This window comes from Notamacropus eugenii, chromosome 6 (genome assembly GCF_028372415.1).
Source record: "Notamacropus eugenii isolate mMacEug1 chromosome 6, mMacEug1.pri_v2, whole genome shotgun sequence".
Taxonomy (NCBI): domain Eukaryota; kingdom Metazoa; phylum Chordata; class Mammalia; order Diprotodontia; family Macropodidae; genus Notamacropus; species Notamacropus eugenii.
Window position 1 is genome coordinate 77,136,288 of NC_092877.1, and position 25,098 is coordinate 77,161,385.

Here is a 25,098-nt window from a genome sequence, read left to right on the forward strand (position 1 = left end):
ATATATCTTATATTCTCTTTGTACCTCCCATTGTATTTAATACTTAGTGCGTGATACTCATCTCATGCTTGTTGAATGATCTCTTGAGGTCCTTTCAGATCTATGATTCTATGAATTTTAAAAATCTTTTCTTCCATAGAAGAGCAGACAGAGAGAGGTTCATTAACTGGTATTACTATGGTCTCTCTATAAAATTCACAGTGCTACTTAATGCCTGGCATACAATCTCAGATTGCAAGTGAATACCACTATATACTCCTAATCCAACGGGTATTGCCAACAATCGAACTAATGTCTGTCTAATGCAGTAAGATCCATAAGCTAGTCCCAAGTGCCCCTTTAAAATAATCAATCATTTTTTTAAAAAAAAATCCCATTTCCCCTTAAATACCAACCTGATTTCTTTACTAACAAAGTAGGTGCTTATTCTGCAAGTCACAAAGCATAGCTGATTAGCAATCTGGGGAGGCAAACAGACATGGGGGACTGAAAGGAAGTGGTGATGCGGAGAAGAGCCAATCCATCTGTTTACTCCTGTGTGGGCTAGGGGAGAGTCAGGAATAATGGACTCCCATCTTCATCAATGTTTTATCAACTGAATCAGCATAAGCAAAAGTTGGAAAAGGAGTTGATTTTCTTGTTTTTTGTATCTGAAAACTAAGCCACTGATGCTTTTGATTTTTGAATCCTGGGGTCTGTTGGAAGGTGTGTTTTTTCCTAATACTCTGAAACTCCACATATCCTAGGCCCATGATTTGGAATCCTTTGAAATGCCCTAGGACCAAAGCTTTGGAACTTGGTAGGAAATGTTTCAGCACTTTCATTATTTACCTGTTTCAGAGGTAGATAATGAAACCAGCAGCTGGGTGCTCCTGATACTCACAGCCATTAAGAAAACTCTTGACCTAAGAAACAAGGGACAAGTTTTTGAACATTAATGACACAGATTTTCACTGAAGAAAATTCAACTTCAAAACAAACCTCACGGTCTCTGAAACCTGAGCAATGGGGTGTGTGACTTCTGCGGTTATCTGCTACATTTCTCATTATTCTGTTTTACTGTTTAATTCAATAAGCATTTATTAAGTGCTCACTGTATGCAGGGTTCATGTGGATAGCACTGATAATATGCAAATGAAAAAAAAGATACAAGTCCTGACCTCAAGGGATTATATTTTATTATACCAATAAGCATAATAAACGGTAGCACCTGACAAGATCAAAGCCAAAAGTTAGACAGAGTGCTTTAGGAGAACCGGGGGAGGAAAAAGTATTAATGACTAGCCATACTTCATGGAGAGCTAACACTCAGACTGGGTCTTAAAAGAAATTAAGGATTGTACAGGGTAGAGAGGAGTGGGGAGTGCGCTCCAGGCACAGTGGATAGTCTATGTGACTGGATAGAAGCAGGAGATAGCATGTCACATGTAGGGAACAGCTGAATAGAGAATGTTCTAGTTTGACTGGAACATATTCTATAAAGGGAAATAAAGAAAAATAAGACTATAAAGGTAGAGCTTAATTATGGAAGATCCTATCTAACAGGCAAAGAAGTTTGTATTTTATCATGGAGGTAAAAATGATAAAAAAAAAAAAAAATCTCAGAGTAGGAGACCTCAGGGCTGTCTGAATGAAAATCTACCTGAAGGAAGTTCCTTTCAGCATTATACTGAACAGATAGTCATCAAGCCCTTCTCTGCAGATCTTGGAGACAAGGAAACCATCTATTACCTCTCCAAGGGTACCCATTCTCCTTTTGGATAAGTCTACTCAAACCTGTATCTGCCTCTGCAATTTGCACACATTCTTCCTAGTTCTACCTGGTGAGGCAAAGCAAAAGAAATGTCTTTGCTTTCCCACAGTGGGGTGCTTCAAATACTTGAATACACATATCATGTCACCTCCCATATCCACTTAACGCACAGAAGTCTTCCTTTCTGGACTAAACACTCCCACTTCCTCCAAACAATAATCGTATGCAATGGTCTAAGGGTCTTCCCTCATCCTGACCACCTTTCTCTGTGTAAACTCCAGTTTATCAAGGAAACCTGGGAAGGTTTGTAGGAGCTGCTTCTGAATGAAATGAGCAGAAAAAGACAATTTGTGAAATTACAACTGTAAAACAAACAACTCTGAAAGACTCAATTAACTCTGATCAATGTAATGGCCAAACACAATCCCAGAAGATGGATGATGAAGCATGCTACCTAACTCCTGACAGAGAGGTGGCAGATCCAGGGTATAAAATGACACAGTATATATTTAAGATGCAGATAATATGCAAATTTGTTTTGCTTGACTGCATATTTGTTACAAGGGGTTTCCTACCCAACAGGGAAGAATGGGAGGGAGAGAAAACTGGTTTTTGTTGACCAAAAAAGAAAGAAGTAGAATTTTATTTTTAAAAATGTAGCCTCCAGAACTAGCTGGAATGCTCGAGGAGTGCCATGACCAGGATGCAGTAGAGCAGGACCATCCTTCCTTACACCCTGGGCATGATGCTTCTCTTAATGTACTCTAAATGACATTAATGTTTTTCTGGCTTGGCTCAGGATTGAGCTCAAGTCTGTTAAAACCTCCAGATTTGGCCCTCTGTGATCAACATTTCCCTTACTAAAAGTTCACTAATTATCATTTTAATAATACATTCTAAAATTTTGCCAAGAACAAAAGTTAACATCAATGACCTCTGGTTTACAGATTACACTCTCTTCCCCACGTTCCCCAGTCCTGCAGTCCCTTCAGCTTCTTCATAATCTTTCAGTAATCAGTGACAATGGCTCAGCGATAACAAAAATCTGCTTCTTTCTGTACTCCAGACTGTGGTTCACATAGGCCAGATGACTAGAATTGATCAAGGGCAGAAGGAGGTACTTTCTTATCACCTCCCTCCCTATCTTAGTTCAATTCATATTTATGTCCTGTCCTTTCTAGTCCAAAGGCTATCCTCTTGGGCAAATGAAGAGTTCAGTAGTTCTGCCAACTCCCCTTCACTTATTATCATCATCTTGTCATCCCCAAGAATGGTTCCATTCCTTTGATGACATTCTTTTTTTCCCCCAGATATTACTTAAGGCAAGGGATGTGCACACGCATGCATGCACATAACCATTGGAAGCAGGGACTATCTTTTGCTTCTTTTTGTATCCCCGGTGCTTAGCATAGTGCCTGGCATATAGTAGAAAATAAATGTTTACTGATTGATTGATCGGTTGGTTGGTTGTCCCATTTTCCTTCTCAATGTTGGCATATTTTGAACTTTAGAGCTCTTAACTTCATTCACCAAAGGTTTTGGGGTGGGGCGAGGGCTTCTTAGAGTGCCATGGCCCTACCTATACAATTGAAAAGATATTAATAGTGGTATAAAGGATATAGTGGAAATGGGAGAGACTAGAATCAAGGAAAACAGGAAACTCTTAGTATAGGCAAGAGGCAGAGATGAAAGCCTCAACTTGGAATATTAGGGGGTGCTCACTTCAATTCAATATTTATTAAATACCTATTGTGTGCAAGGTACTAGGCTAAGTAAATTGTGATAAATTGTCCTTGCCTTCAGGGAGCTAAAAGCATACAACATGTGTGCAAATAAATAAACAAGGAATTTATTCAATGGAACATAACATAATTGTGGGAAAAGAGTACATATAATTGAGCCAGTCAAGAAAAGTCTTCTAACGGAGGTGGTACTTTAGTTGAGTCTTAAAGGAAGGTAAGCATTCCAAGAGGCAGAAGTGGAACAAGTGCATCCCAGGTAGGGGCAGAGATAAAATGTCTTACATGGTAGGAAAGAACAAGTAATCTCCTGTGAGGTTTAGGAAAGTATTACTAGGCTACTACTAGGAAATAAATATACTGACATTTTATGAAAAGACAATCTTTTAATATCTGTAATATAAAATCTATAACATAATGTTTCTATAAATGTCTATAATATAATATATAATGCTTTTAATATCTATAATATTCCTTAATATTGGTTTTCTATGTCAGATATTTCCATAAACAAATCATATAGGGTTAAACCAAAATGGAAAAAGAATGTGTTTAGATGGAAGGCTAAATTCTCTAGCCAATTCTCCCCAAGTGAAAAGTGGCAGGAACATTTTTTCCACAGACCAACTCAAAATACCAACTCCCCAAAGACAGCAGAAGGGGCTCACAGATAGCTACATTTGTCATGACCTTAGTGTCTTCCCCTATTTTACAAACAGAAACTGCTCACTCTTACAATTTCTGACTGATGGAGTGGGAAGTGGGAGCCAAGTAAAGTTTTAAAAGCCTTGTCAATCATCCTTCTATAGCTTATGAGTCACAGCCGAACCTCTACCCTATTAGTCAAGGAACATGCTGAGCACCTTCCTGACCACACTCCTTAGATGACCATCAGGCAAGGCTAGGCTAGAGTGGAGAGAAGGTAAATAGGATCAGCCCTTCCCCCACCCTAGCGTTAACATACTGGGTGGGCAATACATTGTTTATTATTAGTGTCATCAGGATCATATTTACAAGTATGCTTTTAATTCAGAACAGTTTTATTTATTTAAATGCTGGTCTCTTTAGTTTCTTATAATCATTACTAATTCTCAATAAGATATAATAAATTTCCCAAATGGATATGAATTGTATAGGTGAAATCAGGAGGTCACCTTCCTCTCTGTATTTACAATGTCAGTTCTGCGAACAGCTAAGGGTTTGACTCCTTGGTCATGGACATTTATCAAGTAATCTCACAACACTTACAGGACAAAACCTTATATCTCACTCATTATGTCCAAAACAGAGCATTATCCTTCGTCTTTAACTTCACATATACACACATGTAATTTCACATATATATAAACATACACACATGTGTATGTATGAGTGGGTGTGTCTTCCTAATTTCCCTACTTCTATCAAGGACACCACCATTCTTATAGTCACCCAGGTTCACAACCTCAGTCAATCTTGACTTTCGTGCTCTCAGCTCCTATACCCAATCCTTTGCAGGGTCTCTACCTACACTTCATCTCTCCATCTCCTCTCCAATCACAGGGTCATCACCATAGTTCTGGACTTCATCACCTCTCACAGATACAATTACAATAGCTTCCTAATTGAGCATCTGGACCAGAATCTCCCTATCCTATCTATCCTCCACATGGCTGCCAAAGGGGCGAGGCACATCACTCCCTTGCTCAAGAAGCTCCAATAGCTCCCTCTTGCCTCTAGGATAAAATACCAACTTTTCTTTTTCCCATTTAAAGTGCTTTCCAGGCTATTGAGCATTTCTCTTTCCTACCAACAACATTAGGGACAAACTAGTCTACCTGTTTCCCATACATGACATATCATCTCCCATCTCTGCCTTTGTAAAGGTTGTCCCTCATGCCTGAAATGTACTCTCTCACCTCCTCTTCATCAAATCCCTTGGCTTCCTTTAAGGTTCAACTCAGGTGCTATCACTTGATCCCCCCAGATACTGGTAAATTTACCTTACAAAATGAATCTGTATTTACTTTTTAATATATTTTGTATTGACCTATCTTGGTGTAATAGAGTGCTGGACACAATCATGAAGACCTGGGTACAAATTCTGCCTCAGACACTTAGCCATATGACCCTAGGCAAGTCACTAACCTCTCTGTGCCTAGCATCTCAAGCAAAATAAGGAGATTAAGAGTAGATTACCTCTCAGGTCTTTTTAAGTCAGCTCTAAATGTATGATCCTGTGATCTATGCACAAGCTGTTTTCTTCAAGTACCATTATTGGCTCCTTGAGAACAAAAATTATTTAATTTTTTTTCTCTATCTATAGTGCCTAGCACTGTGCCTTATATGTATTGGTTAAATGAATGAACCTGGTAAAATCTTTCTCTTTTTTTAAGGTCCAACTGAAATACCACAAGAAGCCATTTCTGAACTCACACCTCTATCCACCTTCCCCCCTCCCAAAAGCAATGTCACCCTCCATGGTGGTTTTTCCTCAAGTTAACTTTTCCTTTACACTTATCAATACCTTAAACTTTGTGTCATAGTTATCAGTGTTGGGTCTTGTCAGGAAGACTCATCTTCCTGAGTTCAAATCTGGCCTCAGACCTACTAGTTGTATGACCTTGGGCAAGTCACTTAACACTGTTTGCCTCAGTTTCCTCATCTGTAAAATGAGCTGGAGAAGAAAATGGCAAACAATTCTAATTTCTTTGCCAAGAAAACCCCAAATGGAGTCACAAAGAGTCAAACATGACTGAAAATGACTGAACAACCACAACAATCTCATCTTACCTACTAGATTATAAACTCTCTGGGGGAACAGACTCATTTCTGATCTTTGTATACCCAATATCTTGCACAGGGCCTTATACCCAGTAGTTGCTTAATAAATGTTTAAGTAGAATTGGATCACACTCTAATCAAAGACCACAAATCCAAAATAAGAAATTAACTTAGAGACTAATTATTCTAACTGTCTAGTTTTACTTCTGAGGAAGTTAAATGACTTGCCCAAAGTCATAAAGGTAAGAATTAAAGTAAGAGAGGTAGGATTGAAAAACAAGTTCTCTGACCCCAACTCACTGATTCTAAGGGCACTATTTAAAACAAATAAAACTTTTAATTCTCTCTTTTTTAATACTATCCATGGCATTCATGTGATATGAGAGACAATATGGCCTAATATAAAGAGCTTTTGACTTGGAATCAGAATCTAAGATCCAACTTGCTAGCTGTGTGACCCTGGGTAAATTATTTTGCCTCAGCCTGTTTCCCTCTCTGTAAAAGGGGAATAATACTTAAAACTACCTACCTCAATGGATTGTTATAAATTGCAAATCACTAAAGAATTGGCAGCTGTGATGATTTGTGTGTCCCTTTGGGTACAATTCTAACAGCTGTTTGTACTATATGATTACTATGGCCTGGTCTTTCACAAATTGTTCTTCCAGTTCTGTAGCTCCCAGGCAGGCTACATGGTATCTTTCACTAGAAATGAAACACGTGAATGACCCCACAGTAAAAAGCTGCATTCTAGACTGGCCACTTCCTGGACTGACTGGGGCTCTGCTTTGTCATGTTTCTTCTTTTCTGCTGCTTCACAGCAGCTTAGAGTGGAAAGGAACCTTAAAGATCATCTAGCCCAATATCCCACTGAGAGTAGTCCTTTTTGTTACAGTAATCCTCCCCATAAGTGGTCATCCAGCCCTCGTTTCAATACCTTTAAGCAACAAGGATCTCATTATCTTGAAAGGCTACGTTTTTCCAGTGCTAGATGGTCCCAGTTGTGAATTTTTTTGTTAATTTAACAATTTTATTTTATTTAAATTTGACAAGTTTTTCCTCTTAGGATGAGCCAAAATTATTTCTTTGTAATTAAGATTTAAAGACTCTTTTTGGTCCTAGCATTGCCTTCTGGAAAAACATTGGACAATCTCTCTCCTCTTCTAAATGACAGTGCCAAAAAAACTCGAGGATATCTTGCTTTCCCTTTATCACCTTTTTTCCAGGATAAATACATTCCACCCACCTAACCCCCAAATTCTTTCTACCTTCCCATATCTCCTATAACAAGGTCTCCAGTCCCCTTGCCTCTCTCATTGACCTTCTCTAGACATTTGCCTACAGCTTGTCAATATCTCACTTTAAAATGTCCTATCCAGAACTAAACATTGTTCTAGATTCAGTCTGACCAAGGAAAACTACATAGGGACAATCAATGAAAAGGGTGCTGGATTTGGAGTCAGAAAAACTAGGCTTTGAATGTGTCTCTACTACTTACTCTGTAACCTCATGCAAGGTAATTAATCTCTCTAGGTTTCAGTTTCTTCTGTAAAATGGGAGGATTAAATGAAGTGATCTCTGTGGGCCTTTCAAGTTCTAAATCCAATGACTTCCTATAGTCTAGATGTCACATTTCTGCCAGTGAAACCTAAGATTGTGTTAGCTTTAACAGACAGACCAGCTCTGTTGGCTTCAACTCAGAATACAGAAGATACTGTAATTGGGCTCCACATCCGTTCTCCATAAATACATTCTCTTTTATATACACCAGCCCCAGAAGAGAGGCTTGTACTGAGTCTGATTTCAGATCTGTCAGGATGACTACACACAGGGGCCCCATTTGAGAAGGTATTATCCTCTAATTTGGTTAAGTAAAGTGATGGTAAAAAAAAATTGCATAGAGTAATTTCATGGTTTAAAAATCTGTTTTCTTCCTCTATGGATCTCAAAGATATAAACAAGATCGTTATAGGAGACACATAAAACCTTGTGGATCCCATAGATACCTAAAACTTTCCAAATGATGTTCATCTGACATAAATGAGCTATTAAATTCTTAGCAAGATAGCCACTAATTAAGGGAGCTGTGCTTTTTCCATATGCAACCTCAATGGAAAAAGAAATACTTCCTACAAAACATTGTTCAGAGACAACTAAGGGTATGAAAATTAAATATGTACTCACAGAATCACTCTCTCCCAAACTGATGGTGTCTCATGATAGGAAGGAACTTTTAAAATCATCTAGTCCACCCATCAGCTGAGTCAGAACCCCCTCTATGATACAAAGGCAAATATCAGATGAGGAGTAACCAGCTATCTCCACAGCAGTCCACTCCACTTGTGGAAAGCTCTACTCCAGGGGTGGGGAACCTGTGGCCTCGAGGTCACATGTGCCCTCTAGGTCCTCAAGTACAGCTAAATCCAGTCAAAGGGTTGCACTTGAGGACCTAGAGGGCCACATATGGCCTGAGGCCACAGATTCCCCACCTCTGTTCTAATCATTGGGAAGTTTTTCTTTATACCAGGCTTAAATCTGTCTCTGTAATGGTTACCCATTATGCCTTGTTCTAACCTTAGGAGACAAACCAAACAAGTTGAATACCTCCTCTGATGAACATCTTTTAAATACTTGAAGATATCAATTATGCACTCCTCCCAAGCTATTTTTCCTTCCAACAATCTTCATATGTATGGAATAATCTCAGAACCTTTCAACATAAGTCACTCTCCCCTGGATACTCTATATATTATCAATGTGGCACCTAGATCAAAAGATAATATTCAAAATATGCTCTGACTACAACAGATTATAGCAAAACCATCAGCTCCCTAAGCCTAAAAATGATGCCTTTCTTGATTCAGCCACAGAATACGAGTGGGGGTTTTTTTTGGCTAATAAATCAGTGTCTTCATTAGACTGTAAACTCCTTGAGGAGAGGGATAGTTTCATTCATCATATCTGCATCCCTAAGGCCTAGAACAATGCATTTAATAAATTCTTCTTGACTGACATATTCAACTTCCAGAAAGAAAGAAAAAACTAGCTCTTTTTCTTTGTACTTGTGAAGTTGATTTTTTAGAACCCAAGCTTAAGACATTTACATCTATTGAAATTCTCCTATTAGATTTGGACCATGGTCTGGCCTGTCCAGATCCTTCCAGGTCCTAAATCTGTCATTCAACATGACAGTTTTGTGTCATCTGCAAAGTTGCTCAGGATGCCATCTGTGCTTTATTCAAGTTATTGATAGAAATGTTCAACAGTACAGTGTCAAACACACACAACTCCCTTGATAGTCCCTTGGTGACCTCCTTTCAACTTAATATGGAACCAAAGACCACTTTTTGGACTTGTTTATTCACAATCAGATCTGAAACTGCCTAAAGGTATGTAGTCTAGTCATATATATTCATCTTGTCCACAAGAATAGTATGAGGAGATATTTTGCGCATATGTGCAAAAGCAAGTATCCCTACCTTCTTGTTAACTGTTGAGGTATCTCTAAACCAAATATATTCAGGCCTAAAACCTTGCATTGTTTCTGAATGAAGCAAGCCTGATGACTCCAGTGAGAAACGACCCAAATGAAGGCTTCCATACCCAGTATCCACACAGGAAAAAGACATTGAGTTTCTCATCCCAAATTAACATACCTCTTCACTCTTACTGAATAGGTGAAGATTTCTCAGTCAGCCAGAGAGTCCAGCACTAAGAACCCAAAACCCAAGAATACTGAAGAGATCCATAAACCGGAGTCAGACTTGAAGAAAAAGGACAAAACGCTCTTTCTATTTTTTGGAAGAGATAGCCTCTAAAGACCCTAAGCCAGACAAGTGAATGGCTCCTGCAGTCATAAATAAAAAGGGAATAAAAGCAAATGAGACCAGAGCCTGATCCTTACTCATAAGATTATTCCTCTGTCATAATGAAAGCTCTAATGGCAAAAAAAGAATCCATCTCAAAATTCATACTTCATTCAGCTTTGCTGTTACACAGTATTTCTCTAAATTCCTACCACTAGATGTCTTATTGCCAAGGTACATTGTCATTCATCCTGACTTCTACCCCTGCCCTTGATTCCACTCTTACATGATTGGGAAAAGCTGGGATAATGAGGGATGCTGTCTTCCTGGCAATGTTGTCTATGCATCGCATCCTATCCCACTGATGGACTGTGGTCTGGAATGAAAGGTTCTAGATCAGACACGTTAAAGACAAGTTACCCTTTTTTGGCTAATGTGCTTTTCACTTAAGTCGTTTGTCTGAACTGGGGAAAAGGAAAAGTACAAGTGATAAAGAGATGCTTAGAAACCTAAGACAGAATCATTCATCTTTACCTTTTTCACAGACTAAATTTTACAGTCAAGAAGTAGTTACTTGCAAACTGCATTTAATTCTAAATTAAAGCATTTATTTATCTCCTTTCCATGCATCCCCGGAATCATGTGTATTTTTTCTTAATGGTTTGTTCTGCAGAATGATCACATATAGTTGGTAAATCAGCTCATGGAAATTACTATAGTAAACTTTCTGATAGCCAGCATGGTGAAGGAATGAATTATTCTGGTTGATGTAGTATTCTAGTTAACAATGACTTATTTTTGTTGTATGTCCTTCGTTCTCGAAGAGGACCATGACATCAAGAAGATGAGGCCATGACTTGCAATGAAATCCATCAATTGGATTTAAGTGAGGGAGGGCTGTGTAACATCACCAACCTCACTTTCTCCTCCAGAGTCATTTGAGTACAATGGCCAGATATAGATCAGGATGTTTGGAGATGGCCCTGGGTACGGTGGAAGCTAACAGTGACTGAAGGTTACTGAAAAGGAATACCTACTTCTCCTCTGCAGTGCCCGCCATCAAATGGATATTGTGCCTTTGTTTGCCTTTCAAAGAAGTTTCTTGGCAAAGCATTAGCTGATTCTAGCTCCTGAGAAGAGCTATTCCCATGACCCAGAATTATGTCAGACCTGTTAGTGAAGGTCGAAAAGATAAGTGAATGTTAGTTAAATCATCATAAGAAGAGAAAGGGAAGAAAATGGAGGTGTGATAGGATCTAGATGAATCTGGATTCCAGACACACACACACCCTAGTTAAGTTCTAAAAAAGCATTTAAAGGAATATTGACAAAGAAAACCATAGAGAAAAGGCTATAAGTACTTCTAACCAGTTTAAGACTGTATAAGAAGACTTCCTGAAACCTTCAGAAGTTCTGAGTAGAAACAAACCAGAGTAATCAAAAGGCATAGTGTGTAAACAGCCCATACCCATGACCAGCCGACCTCAAGAGACAGGACCAGACTAATACCTGGACAGCACAGCCAGCATCTAGGCAGCCTGTATCTGAGCCACAACAGGATATGAGGCCAATCAGATCAGGACTCAAACAGCCCATGACTGACCCAGAGCCTCTGAAACCCATTTTTGAACCACTGCAGGGAAAGAGCACGGGTATGGGCCAGAATGGATAGCAAAGAGAAGAGATAATGAAAACTGCAGAAAGGAAGTAAGGGCAAGGTATCATAAGCTGGAACCTGAACTCGTGTGAAGGTTGTTGTGTCCTTCTATTTTCAAAGAGGACCATGACATCATGGAAATGATGACATGACTTGCACTTGACTTTGTTTTGAGAGAGGGAGGGCTGTGCAAGGTCACCAACCTCACTTTCTCCTCCAGAACCATTTCTGGGTCCAGTGACCAGATATTCATCAGGTTGACTGGAGACAGCCCAGGATGCAATGGGAGAAGGGATTGGAAGTGGAAAGAGGGAGCTGGAAGTAAGGGATCATCTCCAACTAGTATCAAGTCCTGGGTATCTAAGTTTATGAACAGTTAGGTAAGTGCTCAGAGGCCATCGCTTCTCTATAGCCCATATTTTGGCTGTATCTTTCTTTCAGCCCCAAGGGGAGCACTGATGCAAAGCAGTATTTTGCATTTCAAGCACTTCAAAACCTTTTCCCTTCCTACCTTTCCAAGCTTATTATACATCATTCCTTTTCATGCGCTCAATGATCCAGCCACACTGGCTTATTTGCTGCTCCTCACACACTGTGCCCCAGCTCTCATCTGTTCTTTGTGATGGCTGTCACCCATCCCTGAAATTCCCAACTCCACCTCTTGGGATCTCTGGTTTCCTTTAAGAGTTAGCTCAAATGGTGCCTTCCTCATGAGGTCTTTCCAGATCCTCCCCTTCGCCCCCCTCAATCAAGGTAAACTTCTTCTTACCGTGTGTGTATCTTACATGACCCTAGCTTCTCCTCCTTTAGAATAGAAGCTCTTAGACATCTGGCACAGGTTTTACTGCCTTTTCTTTGAATCACCAGCACTTAGCGCAATGCTTGTCCCATAATAAGTACTTAATAAATATATTTCTTCATTGATTAGCGAGAATCAATCAATGCAGATTAATAACTTCTCCAGAACTTAATTTCCAGAAGCTTCCTGAATATACTGTTTAGGGTACCACAACTGGTCTGGGTCAGAGGTGAGACCTGAACATGGGTCTTCCTGACTCTGAGGCTGGCTCTCTAGGCATTGTGCTATGAAGCCAATCAGATTATGTTATGAATTAATTACACTCAAAAAGTAAGACCCACTTGGAAACTTCTGCATGGTATGAAGAGGTCCTTGGATTTTCTGCTGGTCCCATTAAGTTACAAAGGCTTTCGTTAGAGGATGAAGGAGATATGTCTGTTGCCAGCTATACCATGTTTGGAAATCACCAGTCCAGCCCCTGAGTAATATTTCTTTTGGTCATGGCAATTCTCAAAGATCATCTATTTAGTTATAAAGGGGATTCAAAGTATCTTAGTTGGGGGACAAGCCCACATCATCAGAATTACAGATCTCTTAACTATATTAAAATGCAACAAAACCTGTTTACCATGGAAACCATCTTGAAAATAATTGCACTATTTCTTATACTTGTATTCCCAGCACCTAACACTCTGCCTGGAATGCAGTAGGTGCCTAGCAAATTCTTGCTTGATCATCATCATCAATTGTGAGCTAGAAAGATTCATAGACATCATAATATACAACTCTCTCATTTTTGAAAATGAGAAAATCAAGGCCCACAGAAGGAAAACGACTTGTCCAAAGTTGCCTCAAAAGAGCATGCTCTGCAGGGCATCTTTCTTTCAAGAACCCTATCAGAAATCTCAGGCATTCAGAAAGCACAAAACATTTCTGGAAATATGTGAAAAAGCAAAATGGAGACTTTTTTCCAAATGATTCTAACAACCATTAGAAAGTGGGGACAAGGCAATTGTTCCAGGACAGTCCTGAAGGGCGTCTTTGTATGACCAGAGATTTAGAGCAGAAAGAGAGCTTACAGGCATCAAGTACAACCCCCCTCATTTTGTAGGTAAGGAAATTAAGGGCTAGAGAAAGCAAATTATTTGTCAAATAATTGTTCAGTGTACTTTATTATGTTCTAATATCATTCAGCGCTCCAGAAATCTGTAGTTTGACTAGTGTGGGTACTCCCTCAATCAATATAAATGATAAACCTTTAATTGGGCAGATCATTTTCAGTCCTACAATGTTTCCCACTGACTTCCTTATAAGTCCCCTAAAGCACTGCATTTCTTTCAGGACAGTCTGTCCACATGCAATTTCTACCTTCCTATGTATGTTTGATGCCTACAAACCTGCAGAAAGTCAAATGGGATGGTGCAAAAAACTAAAGAATAAGGCAAATCAAACCCATGAACAGTGTTTCTAACCTCATAGAAATTAAGGAGCATGTAACCAATTCCAAGAAAGAAAAAACCATGTTGGTCTGCATTGTTCCCTAGCTTCCCTGATCCACATAGTTTACATTCATACAATAAGATCTTATAAGTTGGGACCAAATATTCATATTTATTTGATATAAATATTTGGTAACAATTGGGGGGGGGGGAATAACATAGCTAATTACTATTCAGCTATGGCAGAACTGATGCAGAAAGACTTATGATAGCCAGGCTAGGACAAAGTGTGTCCATGGGATAGCACTGAATTTGATAATAGACCATAATCATCAGGTTATTATATTAAAGTGTTGCTAAATATTCACTTAGCTCCAAAAAGCACAGTGGGTGTGAGGTCTCCGGAGGCTGTGGAATGGAAACTGCCCTCTTTGTAAGATGTAAGCTTTGTGTGAGACCTCAGCAGATCCTGACTGCAAAAGAAATGTTTACCAAAGCAGAGAAAATGCCCACAGAAGGAATCAGTTTATCATAAACAATCCAAATATTTACTGTATTATTTAATGTGTGCCCAGCATGTCTGTCCTTAATGTAGCATTAGCTGACATCAGGAACACACCATATGTGCAAATAATTAATTCAAATTATGCCTTCTTCCAGTGCGTTGTCTGAGAAAGGGGCTGAATTAATGTAAAAATATATTCAGTAGCAAATCATCAAATGATCTCTCTATGTAACAACCTGTCCATGTTTGCCTTGGTGAACACATAGTTTTTAATATTTTGTCCTCATTGTTATTCCGGTGCCAAGAGCTGATGGTATTTGAAATGCTCCTACAGCGTTCCTTATGTAATCAGGAGGATGACTAACGCCGCGATTAAAAAACTGACTTGGCTAAAGATTTTCTTATAAGATTAAGCCTCAGATACCCAGATCTTCTGAATAAGTCCAGCTCTTCTAACAATGACCAAAAAAAGGCATCCAAAATGCTGGAGATGCAAACAGAAGATGATCGATCATTCTAGCTTTTCGGGATAGAAAGGCAAAAGATAAAAAATAAAAATAAAGGAAAGCCTATTCATATGCGAATGGATTTCCAGCTAAAAGATTTGCTTATTATTTATGCTCAAAGTCTACAGATGATATGAAGGGAGTTTCTTGTCCACAATTATGCTATATGTTCCCACAGTAAATGACTACATGGGAAACGTTTGTTTGCATGGCTTTTCAAAGGGTCATATTGATTTTTAAGGCAATATTTAGGCAAAAATCGCTACATAAAAATGGTGTGGTGCTTCAATAAATCTTTTGGATGATAGATACTTAAGATATCATTGCTAAAGAAATTACCTCAGACACCCAGCTTCACACTCTGCCTTTGTCCCAGGTATCCTCCATGCCTAGGATGCACTCCTTCACCTCTACCTCATGGATTCTATTTCTTCTCTTTAAAATGCAGGTTAAATACCATCTTCTGCAAAGAGCATTTCTGGATCTCTCCCCCCATCTGCAAGTACCCTCCTTCCCATACTACCCTGTATTTAAATATGTTGAATATCTTTGTATTTATTACCTTTACACTATGTTTATGTTGTATCTCTATCAATCTATCTGTTTATCATCTATCTATCTATCCTTATCTCCTCCTGTTTCTTGAGAGTTGGGAATAATTAGTACTTTGTGTTTGTATCCCCAGAATCCAGTAAAGTACCTGGCATACAGAAGGTACTTAATCCATAATTTTTGATTGATGATTTCAAAAAAGTCCTCTTCACTGAGAAGATGAGAAGGCTCTGGGTTCTCAAAGGCTATCACCAGGATTGTTAAAGCAAAGTTAGAAAAGATTTGAATGTAGGTCCTGGAAAGCCACTGTGTCCCTCATCTGAGAACTAGTCTAGCAAGTGTGTAGAAGCCCATCATCAGAGGGAGGCTGACCAGGTGATACATTTTGGAAGAAGCCAAGAGAAACTCATGAAGAGTGACAACTAAGGCGACTCTGTGGAGGCAGAAAGGGTACAAATACTGAGGAAATGATAGGTTCTTGAAGTACTGAGGAAAATTTTCTAGGCAAGAAAAAGCTCCCTGAGGTACTACATCTTATCCAACCTCTGTATCTTTCCCAGCACATGGCACATTTCTCTGTTCATAAGAGCACCTTGATAAAAGGTTTGTTGGATTTCACCATTATTACTCGCATGGGGAAAGTTTCTAACTTTCCCTTATCCCATTGCCTTATCCTTGTAGTCTATCTATTTACTAGTTTTCCAAGCCTCCCTTCTTTCCAACAACAATTCTTAGGGAAAAAACATAGATCCATGAATGATTTTAAATTAATAAATTCCTAACATTGCATCTGGTATGTCCTAAGAAGGAGTTCAGCATTTGCCTTTGGCTCAGATTTCCTTACAAATTCAGAAGAATTTTTGAACCAAAAAGATATAGTCAATCAGACAGCTACAAATAAGGAGAGCCATCTTCTTGTTTAATGTGATTGTTGCACTGTAATGAAAACGGTACACCAGATCTGAGCTCAGAAAATCTAGGCTCAAATCCAGGTTACACTGTCTGTATAACCTTAGGCAATGAACTTAATCTTTCAAAGCCTCAGTTTCCTCATCTGTAAAGTAAGAAGATTAAACTAAGGTCTTTTCCAACCCTTTGAGATTAACTCATTAACCTTTTTCAATGCAGAGTTAATTATCGATTTTCTGTAGAAATAGAAGAGAAAACCCTTCCTTCTCAGTCTTACCACTACCACTACCATCCTAATTCTTCGTGCTAATGACTTTGTGTCTCTACAACAATAACTTCCTAATTGTTAGACCTCCTTCCAGGCTCTCCCCTTTTCAGGCCATCCTGTGCAACATTTCTGGATGTGACTAAGTGCATATTGAATAAAGTGTTAGAACCTAGTTAATCCTATTCCTGATAGGTTCCAAAGAGCTACAAGTCCATGGAAATACTGACTTTCAAAGCATGTGCTACAAATTACAAATTTTTTAAAGTTCCCTCCAAAAATTCTAAAAATACTCATGCCACAACTTACCAGGATGACTGGGACACTTTTGATACTTTCAAATTATATAACAAATAAGGATAAATCCAAAAGAAAACAAGTAATATAAATCCTTTGTTTACATTAAAACATGACATAAATATTAAGTAGGTTGGTCAAGTGTAAGTTAGAAACCTCAATAAAGAGAATTAGCTTTGAAATCTTTCTGTATTATATTTATATATTTCTTAAAAGTTTCCACACAACCTGCCTTCACTTTCCCAAATCAGAGAGTCATTGAGGAAGGGTACCTGCCATGCTTACATCATCCAACTGTTCCCTGTGTCAACAGGCAGAGGAAACATTAGTATTAAGCTACAGTCCATGTCTGGAATGCACTCCTTCCTAATTCTATAGAGTCTTTCTCTTCTTTTAAGATGAAGCTCAAGAACTACCTTCTAAATGAAGACTTTTCAGATCTTCCGTCAACCGATAGCACCATCCCTAACAATCTATATTGTATTTAACTACTTAGACCAGGGTTGGGGAACCTGAGGCCTTGAGGCCACTTGTGGCCCTCTAGGTCCTCAAGTGTAGCCCTTCGACTGAAACTGGATTCAAACTTGAGGATCTAGAGGGCTACATGTGACCTCGAGGCCACAGGTTCCCCACCCTGACTTAGACTATATCCAGGTGTATTCGTTTTATATTTATGCTGTCCATAATCATATACATCCTTGTTTTCCTCTCCATTAGAATATAAGCTTGTGAGAAGGAATCATTTCATTCTTTGTGGTTATGTCCCCAGTGTCCACTGGAACATAGCAAGCGCATGTTAAATGAGTATTGACTGATTAAAGGTGATCTTCTCCTGCTGTTACATCTCTCATATATCCTATCTTCTGCTGACATTGATCTTTTATTGAGCCCTTGATCCCTCCATATTCTCCAAATTCCTGAATGCTATTGTCTTCACTTGTCTCTCTACCCAGTCTTAAGCCTATACTCAGTCATCTGTCCCTCCCAACCAAACCAGCAAATATTCTTCCCAATTCTACCTCTGCTAATCCCTATCCCTCTAAATCTACTTCCTTCATTCCCAATCTCAGTTTGCTAAGCACTGCTAGAATGAATTATGAAACTTTACTATCCACTGTAAATTCATTTTCAAATTCATCTCTTATTCATTCTCTATTAAATTCCTGGCAACAGCTGTTACAAACTTTAATACTCTATCAAGCCTCTACTCTACCCCAGCTCTCCTAATTTCTCAGCAGCTAAATTCATTTCCAACTCTCCTGAAATGAGAACATTTGACCTGAGATTGTTTAACTTCTCTATAATTTAAATCTGTTTCTACCTCTCGCCACCTCCCCTACTGTCTCAAAGGATGGCAAGGTTTTCCTCCTCACCAAGGGTAACTCTACTTTACCCTTCCCCCCAAACCAAGTCCTGCTTGTTTTTCCCTTTTATGTCTTCAACCTTTCCTTTGCTGCTGCCTATTGGACAAATATGCTTAAGTATCTTCTGTCCTTTCAAAATCACATACAACCCTTCTTCAACTCAGCTATCTCTTCAAATTATCATTCTTCTTTCTGTTCTCCAGTGCCAAGTTGCCAGCAAGAACTGTCTACGTTTGTTGCCCCTACTTACTCTTCTAAGCCTAATACTACTCTATTGAAACTATCCCTCTTAGGTCACCAAAGTCCAAATTGACAAATCCAGTGGTATATCCTCAGCCCTCATCTTTAACATCTATTTAGCATTTTGCACAGCTGACCAACCTTTCTTGGTACACTCTCCTCTCTTGGCTCCTGTATTCCTATCATCTATCCATTGTTATTTCCTCTTTTTTCTCTTGCCTTTTCAGTACAGGCATCCCATAAACTCCAACATTGACTCATACCTCTATTATCTACTTCCATAACTTCAAATGTCAGTTTTATATGAATGACTCCCAAATTCTGAGGTCCATGCCTGAGCTCCAGACCCACATTTTTAACTGTCCTTCTGGAAATCTTCACCTGGATGGCATAATAGAACTTCTAGCTCAACATATATTAAGTAAAATATGCTCTCCCCTCCCCCCCAAAAAAATCCTACCTTCCCAACTTTGTCTTTTTCTATTAGTAGACCCATGTTCCTGGGAGCAAAATCATCTTTCTCTATTTCCTCCTCCTTATATTTTTCTATTCCCAGTCTCTTGGATTCTACTTCCCAAATATTTCCCAACAGTCATACCTTTTTCATTCTCACTGCTACCACGCTAGTTCAGGTGCCTCTCATCTCAGTGATTGTAGTAGGCTGACTCTTAACTAGCCTGACTCTCTCCTGTCCCTGTTCCAATGCTTCATATACCTGACAGAGTGATTTCCCCACTGCTCAGCTCTGATCATATCACTCATTCTCTGGTTCACAAATCTTTAGTGGTTTTCCATTGTCTACTGGAGAAAGTCTATACTCCCTCAACCTTGCATTCCAGGCTAACCTGCCTTTCCAACCTTATCTCCTGGTAAGCCCTTTCACATACCCTATTTTCCAAACAAACTGAAGTAATCATGAATCCCCCAACCTCACCTTGTATTCTCCTACTTCTGTTATGTGCCTTTTCTCTAGACCCTAAGCAAACATCTCCAGATGATATCATTCCTTCTTTTATTTAATTCTGCCTGCTGAAATCCTACCCGTTCAAGGTCCAACTCAGTTGCTACCTCCTCTGTGAAGCCTTATCAAGCAAGGTCTTTTTCCCATGCCTCAACCTTCCTTAACTGAGTCATTCAAAAATACTGATTAAGTGTCTACTGTGGGCAGAGCACTGTGATAAGCACTGACAGAAAGTTTAGATCAGACATGGCACCTACCCACATGGAGTTTACAGTCAGTAGGCACATACAGGACATACACAGATAACTATAATATGGAGTAATATAAGATAACTATAAAAATTTATTGCCTTTCTAATGAATGTATTTAAGGGAAAAATTGAAACAATAGCAATGAGCAATTCATGGCTCAGTATTACATTAGCAATTATTTAAATTTCCCTAGCAATATACAGAAACTAGTCATCTGCCACTGTATTTATTTTATTTCATTTCATTTCCTATATCTTGTATATCCCCCAAAGCAATTCTATGCAGTGATCTTACCTTGCATGCACAAATCTAATAGTCCCTCTTTGTTCTTTAGCATTTCAGGCAGCATTGTTATAATATTATTAAATGTACATCAGATAAATTCCAGTTGTACAGCAAAAGTCCAAATACCTATTTTCCCAATCATTTATTTTCCACTTTTCCCAGGTAAACATTTAATGACAAGGTCTTACATATCTCATTTTCTTTATTAGCAATGACTTTTTCCCTCCAAACTCTATGACCTTCCTCATTGTTTTTCTTCTAAGTAATTTTTTTTTTGCTAATAAGAGGATTTAGTCAGCCTTCTCATACACATTCAGGACCCCATAATACTAACAAGCAATATGTAGGAGATTGATAGATGTTATTTGACAAGGTTCAGAATTAGGGAACAGTCAATGAAAAGTTCAGAGCTATAAGCATCTGGATCCTTTAGCCCTAAGGTGACTCCTCTGTAACCATCCGTGTCAAGGGCCATGTGTATGGAAAAGAGGGGAGGCAGTTACACTTCTGTTTACTGTCTGGCCTACAGTTCTGAGAAAGACTTTTTTTAGCAGACTTTTGTCAATCCTAGTGTCAACTCCAACAGAGATGTCATAAAGCATACCATTGGAACATAAACTCCAGCATCTTCCTATAAACACAGGTCTTTGACACCTAACTTAACCAATCCAATGCTGTTTTCACATATTTTATCCACCTAAGGAAACTGACTATGCTATAACCACTTAAATCTTCTCTGGGAAAAGAAATCTTTTAGTGTTTACTTAGATCACCAGACTAATGTTTGTTTACTACTGCATTTCATAAGGGAGAGATTGTTTCCCTGAAGTCTTCCTTTTTAAGAAAGGATTGGATAATGATTACCTGTACCAGAAAATGTAACAACTCCTGGTGAACCAGCTAGAGATAAGGGAGTCTTCTTATTTGCCCTAGATTCTATTTTTATATTTCCTATCCACCCACCTTGCCACCTATGGTCATCAGTTTCTTCCTGTTTAGTGAGATCTCTGTTCCAGTAATGTCCATAGCAACTGAACGAGTGGCATTTAATGCCTGGGCAGTTTCAAAAGCCATGCTTAAACTGGCGAGATATGACACAAGAAAGATGAACTTTCTTCAGGGCTCTCTACACTGCCCTCATATAAAATTTGTAATCTTCTGAGTTGCTGTGGGGTTCAGCTTTCCAGGATCACTGAGGCCAAACTCAAAAAATTCCAAAGTCTTAGTACCACACAGGATTGGGGACTACAGGAGCTTGTGGCAGGTGGGAGAGTTCCTCACCTTCCAGCAGACTGGGTTACAGTATGTTCTATTGATCAGAAAAAACTCCCCAGTGACAGGCACATATTCCCTACGTTATAAGCACACACGAAGAAAAACCAGACTGTTAGATTTGTTTAAAAATTGTTGCTATGTTCTGCTTTATAAGTTTAAAGTTTGTTATCATGGATAAAATTGTATAAAAGAGGTTGTGATCATTTCAAAATGCAATTGTTATTGGCAGAAGGCAGTTAGGCTTGAAGCAAGAAGCATGGGACAGGTAAATAAATTCCTCTCAAAGTACATGTCCTGCCCTGAAAAGCAAAAGCCAAGGAAGTCACCTAATGAAGGGAGTAGGAAGGGGAGGCAGCATTGTTGCCCCATCCCCTCTCCCCAGTGGCCTCGTAGAACCACAACCTCACTGCTTCTAGGGCCCACCTCCTATAAGAGGAATGGAACCTGGGGCAGGCTCAACCAACAGGTCCATGGGCAGGTAGTTACAGAAGCAACTGATGATCTTGCTAGAGGCAAAGGAATTCTTGCCTTCCTAGAGTACCTCTTCAAATAAGTTTCAACCATCCATTGGAGTTCCCCAGTGGCTACCCATATAATGAACCCCCTGTGAAGCTTGTCACACTGTGTTACCATTCCAGCATGGACCTTCAAGGCAGTATACGTTACCACATTCTCAACGTCAAGTGGTCAGTTCCGTATGACATGTGAGCCATGCCTACCTATCCAGAGCCTGTTGATGGAACCCAATATCGACAGCACATGCTGCTGAACTCTAAACAAACCCAGAGCCCCTAAATAAAAAAAAAAACCCACTGGAAACCTATGTGACGCAGGTGCTAGCCCAGACCCCTGACCCTGACCACCCACCACCCGCCCTTCCCACATCTGGTATCTTTTTCTCTCCCTCATGACCTCTTTTCTCTCTTCATTCTAGTGCTCTGTATCATCCTGTTCTCCTTTTCTTCTGATGTTTTTCTTTGCTTTTTCTTCTTAAACTGTCTCTAGTTCAACCCTAGACATTAATGCATAAATTTTATTTGAAAATTCTGTGCATCATCCTGAGACAGAACTATGGAATTCAATGGCAGAATGTAGCAGAGCATTGTGTGTGTGTGTATATGTGTGTGTATGTGTGTATGTGTGTGTATGTGTGTATGTGTGTGTATGTGTGTATATGTGTATGTGTGTGTGTGTGTATTGTGCTTTGGTTTGTTAGATGATTTCTCCCACTCATTTTAATTCTTCAACACAGCATGACTATAGTGAAAATGTATTTCACAGGAATGTATGTGTAGAACCTACACAAAACTGCATGCCATCTCGGGGAGGGAAGGGGGAGGGAAGGGGAAGGGAGGGAAAAATAATAATCTAAGTTGTATGGTAGTGATTGTAGAACACTGAAAATAAATAAAATTAATTAATTTAAAAAAATTCTGTGCCTTCCATTGGCCTGGCCTTAAGAATCCATATAATAATAAGGCATCTAAGAGGACATTGGTGGATAAATAAGAAGTATATTGATGCTGTAATGGATTCTGTTTGCAAAAGACAAAATTGGCTACTTTGGATGGCTATCTCCAAAGGCTAAATTACGCATGTGGCTCAACAGACTGGGACCAGTCAGCATTCTCCTTTCTTGGGTTTTTGACTATTCCATTCAACAGCCATTGACTAAGTGACAAAATGAGATCAATGAACTAACGTATGTAAAGTGCTTTACAAACTTTGAAGTGTCACGTATGTACTAGACATTGTCATTACACTATGAGCTTTTTGAGAACAAAGACTTTTTTAAGTTTCTTTATATCCTGAGTGTTTAACCCAGTGCCTAGAATATCGAAGGAGCTTTACAAATGTTTACTGGCAGACTGGCAAGTATTTAGGGAGCACACTAGGCTAGGTATGCAGCAAGATATACAGTTTGGAATAGACATGGTCCCTACACTTGCCCTCACAGAGCTTACATCAAGTCAGAAACACTGATCCCTATAACATAGAGTGGGTTTCAGGGAATCAATCAGCAGCACAACCTTAAAACCATAGGCTCACAACTCAGATACACACATTTCATCTGAGAGGTACAGTAAGTGAATGCAAATCTATGGTAGAGGAGTACAAATGTCACTGACCAGCAAAGTCCTGTGTTTCTATATGCTCAACTAGGATTTTCACCCTTTCATTACAGGGTAAGGAGAGAGTGAATTTTCTTTCTCCATCTTACCAAAATGACTGAGAAATTGCTAATTCACTTTCAAATCACAGAAGTATAAATGCTTTACAGAATGTTAAGAGATGAGACCTGAACAGTGTTAAGCAGATGGATCAAGTATGAGTTGGAAAAGGTAGTAAAGCGAATTAATTTTTAACTCCTTTTGCATCATAGGGAGCTCTCTGAAATTAGCAATTGACAACCACCGAGAAGGAGTTTTGAAATGATATATAATTTTTAGGTTTAGAGTTCTGAAATATGACTATTGTATGGCGAATCTATAAGTAATTGGTGAAATGAAATTTTGGATTAGCAATACAGATTCTTCACAATCATGCTCATTTTTACAGTTTGTAAATTATAAGACTAATATTCTTAACTGTTTCTTCACAGGCGCCTTTTATTCTCATTGCCACCATTAATGTACTCTTTTCTAGTAATAATAATAGATATCATCTCACTACAACTCCTATGGCATTGAGTTCCAGTCATTATGTTTCCCCTTTGTCAGACAGTCCTGGCCATTTTAAGGCGACCTCTTTTAAATTTTATTAGCATTATGTATATTTGTGGCACAACATTTGCAGCATACTGAATTTGTTTGAGAATGTGGAAAATCTTATAATCTGCCTGGTTCCTGAAAGACTATGCAGTAAAATAAATAAGATTTTAATTAATTTCTTCAGTATAAATGGAAAGTTTTGTAGTAAAAACTTAAGATGCATGCAAAATGAAACTTTGGTCAAACTCTAAGACTAGAGTCTTATGTAAGAAAGAATCCCTTGGAAAAAGCGTCATTCTTCTCTTTGCAAAACCAGAAGATTGAAGAGTAATAACTAGGGTGGGGCAAGCCAGACTCTGCCACTGAGAGATGAATTTACAGGGTGCTAAAAGCACTTTCAGTCCTTCAGGAGAATAGAAATAATGGAGCTTAGCATTTGGTTAATAAGAATAATTAGTTAAAACAGGAAGTTACCAAATGGCAAACTGTCATTCCTTCTCCTACCCCCCATCTCCACCTCTGCTTCCCACTTCCTTGCCCCAGGCTGAGCAGTATCTTTACTCAAATGATCCAGGGTCTCCACTGTATTTCACCTAAGTATAAAATTTCCTAGTTACAGCTCTGAAAAGATTTGACTATAAAATCTCCTGGAAACGAAAACAGACCTAAGCAGAAACATCTGTGTACCTCAACTGGATTCTTCCCTCTGCCAAGACCATAGCTGGTAACAAACAACCCTTGAGAAAAAAATGTGAAATAGGCAGGTTCAGCACTTTTTCTCTAGATATTTGAGATAGTGGTAGTGGTAGAATTAGTAGTCAGCGCCAGAACCACCTATCCTTTCCTTATGTATAGGCTAGATATGATTATACAATATAGATGGGAAACCATTTTTCCTTTCATGGGCATTAACTCACAGGGAAAAAAATCAATTGTTAGCTGCACACAAGTAAAAGAATGGAGGTGGTGAGGTGCAGAGAGTGCTGGACCTGGAGTAAGGAAGATCTGAGTTCAGATCCTA

The 25,098-nt window shown here is 38.9% G+C and overlaps 1 protein-coding gene across 5 annotated transcripts in view; it reads right to left on the reverse strand.

Annotated features, from left to right (window-relative positions):
• The window catches only part of PPARGC1A (PPARG coactivator 1 alpha), a 779,791-nt gene that overhangs the window by 667,456 nt on the left and 87,237 nt on the right, over nt 1-25,098 (reverse strand). The window contains exon 1 of one of the 5 annotated variants that reach the window (XM_072620374.1): nt 832-8,656. The exons of the other annotated variants lie outside the window; for them this stretch is intronic. The gene's annotated coding sequence lies outside the window, so the exon portion shown is untranslated. Of the gene's footprint in view, nt 1-831; nt 8,657-25,098 lie in introns of those variants that run through there. 5 annotated transcript variants of the gene reach the window in all.